Source organism: Microtus ochrogaster, linkage group LG3 (assembly GCF_000317375.1).
Source record: "Microtus ochrogaster isolate Prairie Vole_2 linkage group LG3, MicOch1.0, whole genome shotgun sequence".
Lineage (NCBI taxonomy): Eukaryota > Metazoa > Chordata > Mammalia > Rodentia > Cricetidae > Microtus > Microtus ochrogaster.
In genome coordinates, this window is record NC_022029.1 from 17,872,377 (window position 1) to 17,878,033 (window position 5,657).

The window sequence follows — 5,657 nt, forward strand, 5'->3', positions numbered from 1 at the left end:
TGTGTATGTGTTTAGGTGAGTTTATGTGTACTGTGTGTATTTAGGTGAGTATATGTGCACTGTGTGTGTATTTAGGTGAGTGTATGTGCACTGTGCGTGTTTATATGCACCTCTTACATGCAGGTGACTGTGGAAGTCACAGGGCGTCAGATATGCCCTGGAACACGCAGTTGTGCTCCTACAAGGCTGCTGAGAACTGGAAAAGGGTGCTCTGTAAGTGCAGCAAGTGATCTTAATCACTGAGCCATTTTTCTAGCCTTGAGTGTTGTCTGTGTTGATGTGAGCAACAGCGGTGGATAGTATGCCGTAGGTGTAGAAAAGCCTGAGGGCTGGTGGCTAGGAGAAGGACCTTCAAAAATTCTTCAGATGCATTCAGTAGAATTGTGAATTGTCCTGAAACCATGACATGCAAAAGCCAAGTGGAGGATCTCATGTGGCCATGGAAGAGGAATCTTCAGTATTGGAGAAGCTTTCTTGGGATCCTGCTCTACGTGACTCAGGTAGAATTTCAACTCACTGTAAGAGTCACCTTCATCCTGTTGTGCTGTCCAGCTCAACTGAGTCATCAGAGTCTGACTGAGTGCTCGCCTGGGGCAGGCAGGTGACCGCTTTGCCGCTCTGATTTCTCTTGAGCTCCTTGTTCTTCAGCCTGGCCATTGATTTCTTTGCTGTACCCTACATCTCCTTTCAGAACCATCCTCATTTGGGTCAGGGATCTCTGAGACAGAGTTTCAGATATGTACACATTTAAGTAGAACTAGTTTGTGTTCAGTAGCTTCTGCTGTCCCCAGTGGTCTCCTGTCTTTCCGTGGACCAACCCTAGTCTGGTCACTGCCCAAACAACAGCATGTAAGTTGGTTCTCTTGGCACCAGTTCCCTGGGATGTGACCTCCTTAAGTCTTCACTAAAGGACACAACTAATACAACAAAACCTTTTGCCTTACTTTTCCCATATCTTCAGTTGGATGGCATTTTCACTCAGAGGTGGGCAAGCTAGCAAAGTTGGTGAGAGCAGGTGCTTTATCCAAATAGCACCTATAGAGTGGCTGATGAAACTCCTGGAGGAAGCGGATTTCTCTGGAGATCAGGGCTCTCTCTATCTTCCCCTCTTGTACCTCTATGGGCAGAGAGAACAAGAATTTCCACCCTTATACTCGCATGCAACTTGGAATTATCTTGCTATTTTAGGTACTTTCCTACAAATGAGTAATTACTAGCTGGAGAGCCAAGCATTCTTGTATGCCACTCCTCCATGTTTGGTCTTTTTCCCACTGCTTTCTTCTCTACATCATGCCTCCCTCCCTCCTTCCCCTGATACTCCTCTCTAGGCAGACCGTGTCTGCTAGACAATGGCCCTGGCCATGCCTAGTCATGCTCTCCCTTGCAATTTGGGTCTTCTATTCTTTACAGAGCCTGCAGCAATTAGTTTGGGGCATAGAAAAGTTAGGGACTATAGAGGGAGCAGTGGGCATTGCACACCAGAAGAAAACCCAAGGTCCTTTGCTGGGAAAGAGTTTGCATCGTAGGTCAACCTTCCTCCGAGTTTTGATTGTGTGGCTATCATGGGCTGAATAACAGAAGAACACAAGAAGCCTTCACGAGGCCAGCAGGCTTGGCTCCAGGCATAGCCAGACCAACTGTCCCTGAAGTGTCATGTCATCGAGGAGACGTGGTGACCAGGGAGGAATGCCAGCCATGAATAATTTGTTTCCTTCTTTCATGGGAACTTCTATCTCGCTAGCCACTGTGATGTGATGGGCTGGGCTGGGCTGGAGAGGGAAGGAATTGGCTAATTTGGAGGAGATTTGAGTGAAATAGGAGACAGGGTTAGCTTATGGGTGACAGGACCCAGTTTATTTGCCTCCCTCATTTCTGAGAGCTCTTTCCTTCCCATGAAAATCAGGAACAAGTGGGGTCAGAGATATATCACAAGGGCAAAGAGGAGGGTGGAAATGTTTGTGGGTCCCATCACATAGGCATGTGGCTGTGTTTGTCACCACTAGATGACCTCAAACTAACTGCATATCTTTTGGTTGCTTGCTTGTTTCCATTTTGATGAACTCTGAGTGAGTTCTGTATTGCCACAGATGAAAAGTAAAATCTTAGGTTATATTTCACAACTTATGCAGATAGACATCTTCTCCTAACATTTACTAGGTGGGGACCACACTACCTACATTCTGGTTTAGCATTTACAGGCAAAGAAATCCCCGAGGTGTTTAGCTGACGGAGAGGAGGGGTGACTTTTTTTCACGGACACAGGACTGACCTAGAGGTCAGAACTATGTCCTTGACAACCCCCAGGCTAGAGACTGTATGGAATAGAATTAACTTGAAAGGAAAATAAGGTTCGTGATGGGAAGGAAGGGAGGCCTGGGTAGGAGCCAAAGGCTCTGTCTGAGATGGGAAGAGACCAGAGTCATGGTAACCAAAACCTTTCCATGAGTGTTTGTAGAAATGCCACTGGGGACCAACAGATGTGGGAGATAATACTCAACAGTGAAGGCAGGTGCACAGGCCTCGATGGTGACAGGGAGTCAGAACATGATGTGACTGAGTTATCTTTTGTGAAGTGCTGCCCCATGCTAGCATATTGAAAACTTTGCTTAGCTTGACCACTCCCTAGTGGGGTCACATTATGATTCTCAACTTCTGATCAAGGAAACCATGGCACCGCTCCATGGTAAGTTACAGAGCTGGAAATTGAAGTCAGGTGGGTCTGATAGTGAAGCTCCTCATCCCACTTCCTGTAGCCTCTTGTAGACACAGAGCACCCATTTCTTCTGGAAGGTTCTCAGAGGCAGATGAATAACAGTCTTTTTTTCTAAGTAAGCAATTGGAGGCTTCCAAACAAGGGATGGGGAATCCTATAATGTCATTTTACCATACAGTAAGAATAAATAAATAGATGAATAAATGAATGAGGGAAGAAATACCTAGTTCTCCTGGCTGAAGACTGCAGAAGTGTTAGCGTCCCAGCCTTGAAATGTCACATTCCTGATGACCACACCTGTCCTGGACTCATTTTGATGGTAATTATCTTTGACAGCCTTACATTGACATGAGTGAAATCTACATGAAATTTGAAATGACTTTAGAATATACATTTTATAAATTATTCATAGCATACTTTATATTGCTTGTTTTAAAGGCAGGAGAAATAGAACAATAGCTTCTACTTCTTTTGGCTTTGACCTTATATGCTACATTGTATCTCATTATACACAGATGTATGTTTACATGTACAATATACATAACTGAAACATATGCTTTCTGAAACCCTACTTGCCCTTATTCTGTGCGAGTCATTTCAGTATTTTCTATTATTTTCTATTCTACTCTATTTTTGTTAAAACTATGCTGGTTGCGAACCATCTAAATTGATTTCACAACAAATTAATGGTTCGTGACCCACAGTTTGAGACACCATGACCTAAACAGTGTCTTAATCAGACATGGTTTGAGAAGAAAGTCATTATGGAGGAGATGCAAACTTGCCAATTATCTTTGGTTATAAACGTTAAAATAGTAACACAAAAATCATGGTTTTCATAACATCAAAAAGGGAAATGCATACATGTAGGAAGCATAGACGAGGACAAGCTTGAATTTGCTCCAGGCCTCAGCAGATTTGTGAGGCTCCTGGTAGTGTGTGGAGCGGAGTTTGGTCTTCTGCCTGCGGTTCTTAGCTAACTAGATACAGGTACAGACGCAGCATAGAGGCAGAGGCTACAACCCAGAAGCCAGTGCTCGAGAATTCAGACAGCCTGCCTCTAACCGGCACCAGGAAACAAACAGTGTAGATATCTGGGCCCTTGCTCCTTTCGCTGCTGTGTAACTAGGGTCTGATAATGTATGCATTTCCTAGGAGCGTGTATTAGGCATGTGACCCTCCAGCAGGCCTCCAAACCCTAATGGCATTTCATCTGGCACTTTGAGACCTTTTGAGTTCTTACTGTGCCTTCCATCTATCCTCTTTGCTTTCTCTCCTTCTCTGTCAAGGACATGATATGATGGCCCCCACTGACTCTGGGCTCTTACTTCTCTTTAACTAACCCCCCCCCCACACACACTATTGTCACACCATCCTTCTACCACATGGAAACAATATTTTCTTCACTCCTTTTAGGATCTATATTCCCTGCATCCACTCAGAAGTCTCAGGCACTAGAAGGCTCTTGATTCTAGGTTGGTATTGTTTATGGGATCCATTTCCTTACAGTTTGGTGCTGTGTGTGAGTCTGGTTTCTTCTGAGCTCTCTCCTTGATATTTCCCAATCTAAGGACAATGAATTGGGTTAAGCCTCACCCTAATAACCTGAAAATTAAAAATTGCATCTTTTCCTTTTGAATGAATGAATGTATATACAAGTGTGTGTGCATGTGTGCATTTGTGTGTGTACCTATGTTTGTATGTTTGTGAATACAGATTATATGCATGTGGAGCCTAGAGCTCATCGGAATCCTCCATTGCCCGTCATTTTATCCCATTGAGAGAGGATCCTTCTTTATCTGTCCCCCACAGTCCTGAGTACTGTGCTCGCATGTTTCCAGGCCCATCGTTTTAGGCAAGTGCTGGAGTTTTGAGCTCGTAGTTCCAGAGTAAGTGCTACCCCCTCAGCCCATTAATTACATGTTTTTGAATCTATCTATTCTCTATCCAACCATCCATCCATCTATCCATCCATCTATCTATGCACATGTGTGTATTCATACATGCTCACAAGCGCATCATGGGACATGGGAGGATGGCAGAGGGCACCTTGCAGAAGTGGATTCTGTCTTTCCAACACATGAATCCAGAGTCTGAACTCAGCTCATCAGGCTTAATCCCAAGCTCCTTGATCTATTAGACCATTCCACTGGACCCTAGTTGCATATTTTTTGTAGCTTTCTAATAGTGACTATTCTAAATCATCATTGATAGGCTGATAACCAATCCAAGACAGAAGCAGCCAAATAGAGACCTGGCCAAGACATATTGTAAGAAGGAGCGGCAAGTTCAGGGCCCTGTGATGGAAAAAAAAAAGCCCTGATGTATTTGAAGAATGAAAGAAAGAAATTGGCAGCAGCTTGGTAGTCGTGGTTAGGCTGGTACCACATGATAAGGTGGTACCAAAATATGAAATAATCAGCATGGATTTTGTTGAGGAAACAAATATGAACAGGCTGAGGCCAAATCATACAGGCTCTGGTGGGTAAGACCTTTGAGATTTATTTTTGTTGCAAGGGGGAATCTTGGAAAGATCTGGAAAAGGGAAGACACAGTAAGATATTTAGAAAGGCTATTCTCATCACTAGGTACAGGAGTGAAAGGTGGCAGGCACGGTGACCTTTCTTTTCCCTTTCTTATGGATCTGATCCAGCCGTTACACTCCGGCATTCATTGCAATGAGTTTAAGATTCACTTCACACAAAACCCTGAATAAAGGTATCGATAGCAACTTCACTCACAATTGCCTAAATTTGCAAGGAACCAGCATGCTCTTCAGACAATGAATGGATAAATAAATTGGTATATCTAGATAGTGGAATACTATCCAGTGCCAAAACAATGAATTTTCAAGATTTTAAAAGACTCAAGAACATGAGTATGCATATTATTAACCAAAAGACACCATCAATAAAGGGCTGCCTATGATGAAATTCCTACTAGA